Source organism: Lepidochelys olivacea (assembly GCF_965140295.1).
Source record: "Lepidochelys olivacea isolate rLepOli2 genome assembly, chromosome: 24".
Lineage (NCBI taxonomy): Eukaryota > Metazoa > Chordata > Testudines > Cheloniidae > Lepidochelys > Lepidochelys olivacea.
Window position 1 is genome coordinate 2,051,504 of NC_140434.1, and position 12,953 is coordinate 2,064,456.

At 47.3% G+C, this 12,953-nt stretch overlaps 2 long non-coding RNA genes across 2 annotated transcripts; one reads left to right on the plus strand and one right to left on the minus strand.

The window, feature by feature from the left end:
- Positions 1-3,935: 3,935 nt before the first annotated feature.
- LOC311512078 lies at positions 3,936-5,324 on the plus strand. The gene is made up of 2 exons (XR_014709389.1): positions 3,936-3,981; positions 4,752-5,324. It is a non-coding gene; the product is annotated as an uncharacterized lncRNA (long non-coding RNA).
- Positions 5,325-8,470: 3,146 nt separating this feature from the next.
- Positions 8,471-9,850, minus strand: LOC311512132. The gene is made up of 2 exons (XR_014709404.1): positions 9,800-9,850; positions 8,471-9,035 (listed from the first exon to the last, which is right to left on the minus strand). It is a non-coding gene; the product is annotated as an uncharacterized lncRNA (long non-coding RNA).
- Between the last annotated feature and the right edge of the window lie 3,103 nt (positions 9,851-12,953).

Here is a 12,953-nt window from a genome sequence, read left to right on the forward strand (position 1 = left end):
AGACAGGTCACGGGAAGTAAACGAAAATGGAGAGAACGTGACCTGTCCATGACTTTTCCTATTAAGATGCCTGACTAAATGTTTGCTGTCCCAGGGCCCCGTCTCTCTCGGGGGCCAGCGGGGCGCTGGTGCTCTGGGGACCCCGGGGCCACAGTGCTCAGGCCACCGAGCAGTGGCTGGTGCGGCTGTCCCCATGTGGTTTGCTGGCGGGCAGCTCCAGCAGCAGCCAGTGTGGCTGGCCCCGGGGCCGCCTGAGGACACTGGCCGCTGCAGCTGAGGAAATTCACGGAGGTCGCGGAAAGTCACGGAATTCATAACTTCCGCGAGCTCCGTGAGAAACTCGCAGCCTTTCTGATGATAGAACCAGTCTCCCCTGTTGGTGAGAGGAAGCGGAGTGTCATGGCAGTCACAGGACCACGGTGCCTCTTGGGAGAGGACGTGTGACAAGGGAGCCTGGCCCGTTGACTTAGGAATGGGGAACAGTCGTGTCACGTCATCCCCGGACCACGGCCAGTTCACTGGCAAAGCCAATTTGACTGTTAAAATGGCTAAGACTACACTATAGACAACTGCAAAAATCAAGGAAATCCACGTCAAACCATTCCTGCGTGGGGAATCACTCCCACTAAAGGCCCTATTAGCAACCCAGTATTCACCTTTGTGATGTGTCATTGCATATTCTTTACGAAAATAGGCGTATGGTGTGAATATGACATAACTGAGATACACTTTATGCCAGATGACTCATGAGAGGTACTGAATTTACTGATTTACTGAATGTGCTTGTCCGGTCTGTATGCCTGTACCATTTCTGTATCTGAAGTTAGGAATAGTGACTATGTATCTGTCTTTCAGTTATGCTACTTTGGACGATACCCTCTGCCAACACTTCAGGTAGAACAATGGAAAAGGCAGAGAGGGCAGATGGCCCATCAGTGAGGACATTGGACTGTGAAAAGCTTGACATTCCTGCGGAGCCTTCTTACTGCTCCGCCCTCAAGGACACTGTAATCCTACAGAGTCAGGTGGTCTTGTGACCTGATACTAAAACATTACCTGGGACTTCTTGTAACTTTCCACTGTAAGGGGGTCAAACTAGGGAAACAAAGGACTCCCGCCTTATGCAAATCCTGTGTAAGGCTGGGGAGTGAGGTAATCCTGGTTGTCAGTTCTCCCCTGCTGCCCCACCCAAGATGACTGCTGGAAACAACTAAGACTTAACTGGGGAAAAGAACTGGACCCAGGCTGTGAAGAAGATTATTAGAACCACATTCAGGGTGAGAATTTACATGTAACCAGTTTCTTTAGTGTATTAAGCTTACTTTGGGTGCTCTGTTTTATTTTCTGATTAATCTGGCTTGTTCTGTCTGCTACCTCCTTAACTACTTAAAATACACCTATTATTAGTTCATAAATTTATTTCTGGTTTATAATATAACCCAGTTTATGTGATTTCTCACTGGGTGGGGGGGCGAGGAGTTGTGCATACCCTCCTCCACATTGAGGGGAGAAGTGAATTTCAAAGGATTTTGGGTTTGCACTCCAAGGCGGGTCGGACATCTTGGTGCTGAGGCAGGCCCCTTAAACTGCTCCGTCCCAGAGCGGATCTCTGTCTCTCTGTGCAACTGGGTGTGGCCCGGCCTGTGTGTTTGGCTGTTTTGTTCAATATCTTCATAAATGATCTGGAGGATGGTGTGGATTGCACTCTCAGCAAATTTGCAGGTGATACTAAACTGGGAGGAGTGGTAGATGTGCTGGAGGGCAGGGATAGGATACAGAGGGACCTAGATAAATTGGAGGATCGGGCCAAAAAAATCTGATGAGGTTCAATAAGGATAAGTGCAGGGTCCTGCACTTAGGACGGAAGAACCCAATGCACAGCTACAGACTAGGGGCCGAATGGCTAGGCAGCAGTTCTGCAGAAAAGGACCTAGGGGTGACAGTGGACGAGAAGCTGGATATGAGTCAGCAGTGTGCCCTTGTTGCCAAGAAGGCCAATGGCATTTTGGGATGTATAAGTAGGGGCATAACGAGCAGATTGAGGGATGTGATCGTCCCACTCTATTCGACATTGGTGAGGCCTCATCTGGAGTACTGTGTCCAGTTTTGGGCCCCACACTACAAGAAGGATGTGGATAAATTGGAGAGAGTCCAGTGAAGGGCAACAAAAATGATAAGGGGTCTGGAACACATGACTTATGAGGAGAGCCTGAGGGAACTGGGATTGTTTAGTCTGCAGAAGAGAAGAATGTGGGGGGATTTCATAGCTACTTTCAACTACCTGAGAGGTGGTTGCAGAGAGGATGGTTCTAGACTATTCTCAGTGGTAGAAGAGGACAGGACAAGGAGTAATGGTCTCAAGTTGCAGTGGGGGAGGTTTAGGTTGGATATTAGGAAAAAACTTTTTCACTAGGAGGGTGGTGAAACACTGGAATGCATTACATACGGAGGTGGTAGAATCTCCTTCCTTAGAAGTTTTTAAGGTCAGGCTTGACAAAGCTCTGGCTGGGATGATTTAATTGGGGATTGGTCCTGCTTTGAGCAGGGGGTTGGACTAGATGACCTCCTGAGGTCCCTTCCAACCCTGATATTCTATGATTCTATGATTCTATCACTGGAAAGGCTGCGAGTTTCTCATGGAGCTCACGGAAGTTATGAATTCTGTGACTTTCCGCGACCTCTGTGAATTTCTTCAGCTGCAGCGGCCTGTGTGATCAGGCGGCCCCAAAGCCAGCCACACCGGCTGCTCCTGGAGCTGCCTGCCAGCAAGCCACACGGAGGCAGCCACACCAGCCACTGCTCAGAGGCATAAGAAGTGGGCCCCACGGCTCCCCAGAGTACCAGTGCCCCGCCGGCCCCCGAGAGAGACGGGGCCCGGGGACAGCAAACATTTAGTCAGGTGTCTTAATAGGAAAAGTCATGGACAAGTCACGTTGTCTCCATTTTTGTTTATTGCCCGTGACCTGTCTCTGACTGTTAGTAAATTAACCCATGACTAAATCTTAGCCATAATCACTGGAGATATCATCTGACCAGGAAGCCAGGCTTCCCAAAGAGAATGGGTGCACAAGGCAGCCCAGAGGCATCTCCCATGAATCACTGCAGCAGCGTTACAGAACAGAAATATATCGGTTTCAATTTTTCAAAGAAACCTTCAAGCTTCCCATAGAAAAACCTCCCAATTCATGATCAACTCTACTTACGGCTATTCTCTATTTAATAACCCTTTATAAACCAATTATAAATGGAACTTCATTAGAAACCTATAAAAATCTGGGCCTTAATTCCTAGATATCATTCATACTTAAACATACTAACCTACTCAAACACCCCTCTTGGGATGCTACTTATTATAATGTCCCTTTTGTTCCATTTATATAAAATAATAAAATACAATAGAAATAATATAACGTTCTTACATACTTAACATTCTGTAACAACCCCCAAAAGTCTAGTTCCTCACAGATGTAACATAACTTCAATTTTTTGGTTTCTATTTTGATATAAGCAAACTCTTATATTGCTTCTCTCTCTCTCTCTCCCGTTCTCTCCCTAGTTTTCATTTTATGCTGCTTCTCATCACAGTAGTGTTTGAACTCCCCAAAAATGCTGGGGTTTGAGTCAATAACCAGAGCAGTGAGACTTTGCAAACCGGCAAAGAACATCACACCTGTTTTTCCCCATACCTGCCCGTATGTCACACCAGGTGTGGCCGGAATTAACATTTTCAGGCACCAATCGGAAACATGGATGGCATACGGGAGACATATTGATCTACTGATACAACCATGAGTCAAACCGGCAATGCAACCTTTTGGGTAATTAGTGCAGGCTTGAGATGATAAACAAACAAGTCACTATCGCCAGGTTGTGTCTCATTTCCGGAAGGATAGATCAGACATAGTATAAAAGGTCTGGCACCCCAGAGCTCTTCACTCACTTTACTTCAATTCTCTTCGCACGTTCCTGCTGGTGAATAAGGTAAGTCCGATTCTCCCGATTCTCTTCGGGTATTAATGGAAAATAACGTGATTTGCAGTTTCAGCTGCAAAACTTCATGCTGACCATATTTTTTGCATTGTTACTTTATGCTCCTCATCTGGTATAGCCACGCCCCGTCTCTTGTCTTTGACCTCGGTTGCAATGCTCTTCAGAGTAGGGACCATCTTTGTCTTCTATGTTTATACAGCACCTAGCACAATGGAGCTTTGGGTCACGACCGGGGGCCTCAGCGATAATACAGGACAAATAATAAATAAAAAAAAGCTGGAACATGTACAAGGGGATACATTTTAATGGATCTGTGTTGATAGACACCAGCTGAGGATATGGTGCGCTGAATCTGGCTCTGGACTCTAATTGTGCACACAAACTTCTCGCTGATTACTTCAGCCTTTTCATTCTGGGACACTCGCTATGGGGAATCTGCTAAATATTGCGGTGCCCAAAGGGGAGAGCAGACAGCATTATGGTGCTGTAGAAGAAAGGGAGAGAAACTTATCTATGGAGTACTAGCAGTATCTATTTATCTCTCTACTAGGGGATGGGATGGATGAGATGGGAGCCTCCTAGATAACTTCTCATCTCCTCCTTGGGGATCAGAACTTTCAGGCTGAAAAGCCTCCTGGCTTCTCCAGTCAACATTTCAGAAAGCAACTTCTTGTATATTCCGTGCTGGAAGGAAGCTGGATTTCCATAATGGTTCCTCTTGTCTTCGCACGCACTGAGGGATGGCTGTCTCTTTCTTTCAGGGTTACCCAAGCTGCAGAAAGATGTGCTCCCGCCAGGAGAAAGACCACTGCCACAAACAAGACCACTGCCACAGCAGTGGATCCTCTTGCCATGGGAGCGGAGGATCCTCTTGCCACAGCGGTGGGTCTTCTTGCCATAGTAGTGGAGGTTCATCTTGTCACGGTGGTGGGTCTTCTTGCCACAGCGGAGGATCTTCTTGCCATGGGAAACCACAGCAGCACTGCCAACAACAGCAGCAGCAGAAGATCTGCAAGGTGCCCTGCCAGAAGCTGAAGTAACTGGGCTCAGCATGGATCGAGGCAAAAACGCACAGAATGTCAAACCCACTGGCAGCTCCCTGCATGCTCTCCTGAGCTTGTATTGAATTTGTAAAGCTTTGCATGCCCTTGTTTCACTATCGACCACTGCAAATTCTCTCTTCTCTTCTCAGTTGGTCTTGTATCTCTGATGTTGTCATCAGCGCATGTGAGAAATACAATTTGTACCTTGACGCGGGGATAATTGTACCCCTCGACTCCTTGCTTTGGTCTCCAGTTGTAAATATGAGACATTAAAATGTAGAGTTCACGAGAGTTCCCCTGTCCTGGTGTTTCCTTAATCCTCATTCTCTTGTCACCACACAGCAGATTCACCTCTCACTGGGAAATCATCCTCTGTCTGTACAAATGATAGCTCTAAGGCACTGCTGCGCTGAGATACCAATTGGTGGGGTAGCCAGGTTCCACATTCGGTTCTGTTTGCCCCAGATGATAATTGGAAAATTCAAATTCAAACATGCAGGGCTAGTAAAGTCATTTCTTCTTGGTGTTGAGAATAAGAACTATATTCCAAAGCTTCTGCAAAACCTGCACTTCAATAAAATGTTCCATTCTTGTCCTGAATAATGGTGGCCAGGATCATACAGGCTGAAATCCCGACTGCACTGGAATTAGTGGCAAAATTCCCCAGGAGTTCAGAGAGCCTCGATTCCGCCCTCCACACCAAATCTTTAGGGTTTCCTAAAGCGGCACCCTTTGCCTGCATCTCTGCAGAGAGGATTGAAAGGATTAAATGGCAGCTCAGGGCTTTACTTCCATGTGGGAGATCCCCCTTCTGACCTCAAACCCTCACCAGCCCAAACACAAAATAGAGGAAATTAATAAAATGTTGAGAAAAAAAAAGAAAAAACAAAGCCAACCCCACTCCAAGTCTAGTTTTGACCCAGAAAGGAAGATGGGCCAGTGTCATTGCACCAGGAATTAATTTGACCCGATGGGTTCAAACTCGTGAGGGGTTTTGGGGACGGTGTGTTCTGATCAGGGCGGGGCTGGAGAAAGATGCTTTCAGCTGTGGCAGTTTGGATGGGCAGGAGGAGAAAGGAATCCGGAAGGGTGGAGGCCATCCGCTAGGGGTATTGCCAACCCCAGACGTTCACAAATCATGAGTCAGGACCCCCAATATCATGAGGTTACATTTTTTACAGGTTATGGGATGTTTTTCACTCTGTCTGTCGATTGCCGAACACCCCATGTGTTCCCACCTCACCCACTCCCATTTCTGGGAGACAAATCGTGTTACCGGCTCTCCCCAATGTAGAGAGTGAGGGGAGTCAGGTGCTTCTCCAGTGGAGGGTGTGGGGGGGTGAGGAGTTGTGCATACCCTCCTCCACATTGAGGGGAGAAGTGAATTTCAAAGGATTTTGTACTCCAAGGCGAGTCGGATATCTGGGTGCTGTGGCAAGCCCCTTAAACTGCTCCATCCCAGAGCGGATCTCTGTCTCTCTGTGCAGCTGGGCATGGCCCGGCCTATGTGCTTGGCTGGAAGAGGCTGGGGAGCTTATGTGAAGGATGGTAAAATAAGCACGTGGCTCAGTCTTGATCAGCAGGACGCGGAAGGAACCCAGGCCGAGCAGTGACCCATAAATATCAGAACAGACTCTCAAATCTCTACAAATGTGCAGCAGAACCAAGCGCTTACAAGGGATGTGTGATAACAAAGTATGAAAGCACGAACCTCCCGAACCGAGAGGCTTGTATCTCCGCTGCCAAAGCAACGATGTCGGAGTTAACGAAAACAAAAGAACAGAACACGAGCAAATGAAGAAAATAAGGTTGGTGTTAGGTTATATTGATGAGTCTCTAGACTTTATGGGGGTGCAGTACATTGTGAGCTCTGGAAGCAGGTTATGGTGTCCATGGTCAATGTTGCTATCTCACCTAATCGTGGCAAAAGACAGATGATGTGAAATAGCTTCCCCCAAGGGGGTGTTATCATGTGATAGCATGATTTTGTGCAGTCTAATACGTGGCAATGTAGGCATAGATTTCTGAAGATATTTAGGTGGCTAACTTTGGTAGGTGCTTAAATGCCTTTAAATCAGGGCCTCAGAGAGCAATTCGTTCAGGCCGTGCTTCCTGAGAGGGAAATCTCTACCGAGAGGAATGCATAATGCCTGAATGGTGCACTGGCTTGGCTCTCTCCTTTTCTACTGGAACTCTGAACCTGGTGAGAAATAGCTGCTGGTCTGAAGACCATGGGATCTCAAGAAACAAGAAAGCCCAAGGCCCAAGGGAGCTACGGAGCAGAGGGGTAAACTGAGCTGGGAAGTGGCAGAACGTTGCTGTAGCATTTGCTTTGAGCCACGGAAAATACAGAATAACCGGAGAGGAGATTTCAATAGAGAATTGTGGGGATGGAAGGGTTGGGCTCGGACTTTCGCAGCTGCTCTTTGCCTGTGGATCTCTGAATCTCCTGCAGTAGCCAGGGACTGGCTCCTTCCCTGAGGTTTCACATCCCCAGCCATTTTGATGATGCTACGACCCCTCCAGGGAAGAAAGGGGATTGGTTTCAAATCTTGGCGCATCCTTGATGTCAAATGCCCATTGGTTGCTTAACCAACAGGTCTCTCCTTGCCGCTGTCATGGTGCTGCCAGCGGGTCTGACTTTTCCCCCAGTTGTGGAATTCTGGTTGGGGCTGGAGCCTGTCTCGTTGGGAGATTCTCACTGCAGCCCTTTTAGGAATTTCTACCCTGCCTCGAGGAATCCCCCCTTCCACCTCTGATTGGCTGCCTGGTCACTGCCCCTCTTCCTTGGAAAGAGGAGCCAATCAGGGCACTGCCGGAGGCAGGGAGTGCTCTGTTCTCTGTTCTCATGAGCCCACAGCACTCTCAAAGCGGGGAGGGGGATATCTTAAGTCTCCTCTGTCCCTCCAGCCCCCATTCCTCTGCCAGCCTCTCTCCTTTCTGCAACACCAGTTGTGAGGAGGTGAGAGGCAAATAAAGAACCCCACAGACCAGAAACTGGAGGAGGGACCCCAGTGTGGCACCCCAGGCCTTGGAGCTGCAGGAGGCTCAGAGGGGACGCTCAGGGGGGACAGAAGTCTTGTGGCGGCGGGGGGACAGTGAGATGTGGGGGAGAGCTGAGGGTGAAGGCTGGGTAGAAAGGACAGGCATTGGCTGCGAGCAGTGGGGGGCACATGTGGCAAATGTGGGGTTGAGAGCTCCTGCAGCAGGCACCTGAATCCCCTCATGAATTTCCTCTATTTTGTCTTTGGGCTGGTGAGGGAAAGAGGTCAGAAAGGGGAACAGAATGTGGAACCTGGCTACCCCACCAGTTGGTATCTCAGCGCAGCGGTGCCTTAGAGGTATCGTTTGTACGGAGGATGATTTCCCAGTGAGAGGTGAATTTGCTGTGTGGTGACAAGAGAGTGAGGATGAAGGAAACACCAGGACAGGGGAACTCTCGTGAACTCTACATTTAATGTCTCACATGTACAACTGGAGACCAAAGCAAGGAGTCGAGGGGTACAATTATCCCAGGGTTAAGATACAAATCGTAGTTCTCACATGCGCTGATAACAACATCAGAGATACAAGACCAACTGAGAAGAGAAGAGAGAATTTGCAGTGGCCGACAGTGAAACAAGGGCATGCAAAGCTTTATAAATTCAAGGCAAGCTCAAGAGAACATGCAGGGAATGGGTTTGACATTCTGTGCGTTTTTGCCTCGATCCATGCTGAGCCCAGTTACTTTAGCTTCTGGCAGGGCACCTTGCAGATCTTCTGCTGCTGCTGTTGTTGGCAGTGCTGCTGTGGTTTCCCATGGCAAGTAGACCCTCCGCTGTGGCAAGAAGACCCGCCACCGTGACAAGATGAACCTCCGCTACTATGGCAAGAAGACCCACCGCTGTGGCAAGAGGATCCTCCGCTCCCATGGCAAGAGGATCCACTGCTATGGCAGTGGTCTTGTTTGTGGCAGTGGTCTTTCTCCTGGCGGGAGCACATCTTTCTGCAGCTTGGGTAACCCTGAAAGAAAGAGACAGCCATCTCTCAGTGCGTGCGAAATTATGGAAATCCAGCTTCCTTCCAGCACGGAATATACAATATACAAGAAGTTGCTTTCTGAAATGTTGACTGGAGAAGCCAGGAGGCTTTTCAGCCTGAAAGTTCTGATCCGCAAGGAGGAGATGAGAAGTTATCTAGGAGGCTCCCATCTCATCCATCCCATCCCCTAGTAGAGAGATAAATAGATACTGCTAGTACTCCAAAGATAAGCTTCTCTCCCTTTCTTCTACAGCACCATAATGCTGTCTGCTCTCCCCTTTGGGCACCACAATATTTAGCAGATTCCCCATAATGAGTGTCCCAGAATGAAAAGGCTGAAGTAATCAGCGAGAAGTTTGTGTGCACAATTAGAGTCCAGAGCCAGATTCAGTGCACCACATCCTCAGCTGTTGTCTATTGAAAGAGATCCATTAAAATGTATCCCCTTGTACATGTTCCAGCTTTTTTTTATTTATTATTTGTCCTGTATTATTGCTGAGGTCCCCTGTCGTGGCCCAAAGCTCCATTGTGCTAGGTGCTGTATAAACATAGAAGACAAAGATGGTCCCTACTCTGAAGAGCATTGCAACCGAGGTCAAAGACAAGAGACGGGGCGTGGCTATACCAGATGAGGAGCATAAAGTAACAATGCAAAAAATATGGTCAGCATGAAGTTTTGCAACTGAACCCGCAAATCACGTTATTTTCCGTTAATAGCAAAAGAGAATCGGGAGAAGCGGACTTACCCTATTCACCAGCAGGAACGTGCGAAGAGAATTGAAGTGAAGTGAGTGAAGAGCTCTGGGGTGCCAGACCTTTTATACCATGTCTGATTTATCCTTCCGGAAATGAGACACAACCTGGCGATAGTGACTTGTTTGTTTATCATCTCAAGCCTGCACTAATTACCCAAAAGGTTGCATTGCTGGTCTGACTCATGGTTGTATCAGTAGATCAATATGTCTCCCGTATGCCATCCATGTTTCCGATTGGTGCCTGAAAATGTTAATTCCGGCCACACCTGGTGTGACATATGGGCAGGTATGGGGAAAAACAGGTGTGATGTTCTTTGCCGGTTTGCAAGGTCTCACTGCTCTGGTTATTGATTCAAACCCCAGCATTTTTGGGGAGTTCAAACACTACTGTGATGGGCAGCAGCGTAAAATGAAAACTAGGGAGAGAACGGGAGAGAGAGAGAGAGAGAGAGAAGCAATTTAAGAGTTTGCTTATATCAAAAAAAGAAATCAAGAAGGTGATGTTACTTTATATCTGTGAGGATCTAGACTTTACGGGAGTGTAACAGAATATTAAGTATGTAAGCAGGTTATTTTATTTCTATTGAATTTTGCTCTCTTATACAAATGGAACAAAAGGGACGTTATAATAAGTAGCTTCCCAAGAAGGGGTGTTTGAGTAGGTTAGTATGTTTAGGTGTGGATGATATCTAGGAATTAAGGCCCAGATTTTTATTGGTTTCTAATGAAGTTCCATTTATAATTGGTTTATAAGGCATTATTAAAGGGAGAATAGCCGTAAGTAGAGTTGATCATGAATTGGGAGGTTTTTCTATGGGAAGCTTGAAGGTTTCCTTGAAATATTGAAAGCGATATATTTCTGTTCTGTAACACTGCTGCAGTGATTCATGGGGGCTGCCTCTGGGCTGCCTTGTGCTCCCGTTCTATTCGGGAAGCCTGCCTTCTGGTCAGATGATATCTCCAGTGATTAAGGCTAAGATTTAGTCATGGGTATTTTCACTAAGAGTCAGAGACAGGTCACGGGCGATAAACAAAAATGGAGAGAACGTGACCTGTCCATGACTTTTCCTATTAAGATGCCTGACTAAATGTTTGCTGTCCCAGGGTCCCATCTCTCTCGGGGGCCGGCGGGGCGCTGGTGCTCTGGGACCCTGGGGCCCCAGTGCTCAGGCCTCTGAGCAGTGGCTGGTGCGGCTGCCCCCATGTGGCTTGCTGGCGGGCAGCTCCAGCAGCAGCCGGTGTGGCTGGCCCCGGGGACGCCGGAGCACACTGGCCGCTGCAGCTGAGGAAATTCACGGAGGTCGCGGAAAGTCACGGAATTCATAACTTCCGCGAGCTCCGTGAGAAACTCGCAGCCTTTCCGATGATAGAACCGGTCTCCCCTGTTGGTGAGAGGAAGCGGAGTGTCATGGCAGTCACAGGACCACGGTGCCTCTTGGGAGAGGACGTGTGACAAGGGAGCCTGGCCCGTTGACTTAGGAATGGGGAACAGTCGTGTCACGTCATCCCCGGACCACGGCCAGTTCACTGGCAAAGCCAATTTGACTGTTAAAATGGCTAAGACTACACTATAGACAAATGTGCGAAGAGAATTGAAGTGAAGTGAGTGAAGAGCACTGGGGTCCCAGACCTTTTATAGTATATCTTATCTATCTTGCCGGAAGTGAGACACAACCTGGCAATGGTGACTTGTCTGTTTATCATCTCAAGCCTGCACTGATTACTCAAAATCTTGCTTTGCTGGTTTGTCTCATTGTTTTGTAGGTAGATCAATAGCGCTCCCATGTGCCCTGCTTTTCTCTTATTGCTCTATGAACTTGTTAATTCCACCCACAGCTGGTGAGACGAACAGGGAGGCATAGGATTAAAGGCAGTGCTGTTTGGAATTGGGTTTGCTATAACTCATGGATCTGCTTGTCCCAAACCCTGAATTTTAGGAAAGTCCAGATACTAAAGTGATGGGCATTAATTTAAATTCATAAGTTCGACAGAAGGAGATAGGGAGATAGGCAGAAGCAACTGACATGTCTGTGAATTAAAAGAAACAAACAAAGAACCAAAAGGGTTGGTGTTAGTCTATATCAGCGATGATAAAGAGTTTAGGGTTGTATAAGAGAATGTTCAGTATGTAAGCAGCTTATGGAAAAGATGTGTAATTTTGCAATCTCTCATTAATGTAATTAAAAGGGGTGTTACAATAAATAACTGCCCAAAGGGCGGTATTACAGGATGACAGCATTTATATACAGGTAATAGCTAGGAATGTAGACCCATATTTTTAAAGTTATTTATAGGTATTCCATGGAAACTTTGGTGCCTAAATCCCTTTAAAAATCTGGGCCTTAGAGAACTTTCCCCTCCGTAAGTGCTTGATGAGAGAGACACAACCTGGCAATGGTGACTTGTTTGTTCCCTGACCCAAATTATTATAATGCTGATTGGAGTCACGGTTTTATAGGGAGATCAATATCTCTTCTGTAGACCCTCCATTTTTCTCCTTGCTTCATGAAAATGTGAATTGCCAATCACGTCTTGTGTGACTTGCAGGCAGGGATGGGGAAAAATGGAGATTTTGGGGTTGGCAAAGGCTTGGTCTACCCTTAAAAAGTAGATCAACCTCGCCATGTTGCTCAGGACTGTGAACTATTTCATGCACTGAGCACCATAGTTAGGTCGACCTAACCCTGGAGTAGACGTGGCTAGGGTGATAGAGCTCCTTCTCCATGCTACATCCATGGAAAAAAACTTTTTTGTGGCTGTAGGAAGCGTCTATGCTCTGGTGCTACAGTGGCCGAAATTGCAGCTATAGCACAGACATACCTTAAGACTCATTGCTCTGGTTACTGATTCAAACCCACGAATTTTAGGACAGTTTGGTTGCAGGCACCATATATCCAAACTCCAGAAATTTCAAGGGTGTAACTGTAACCCACTATTCAGTGGATGTGTTTTGTGTTCCCGTCTGTCTCATTCACAGAGCATATTAGGACTTGATGCAATGCCTAAGGGGTTTCTTTTCTTTCATGTCCATGGGCGCTGGATCAAGGTCTTAATCCATTCCTTTATTCTGTAGGGGGTGATTCTCCTAGCTCTGGAGGTGCTTGGTTATGTCTCTCTTGACAGCCAAGATGCCCGTTGTTATAAC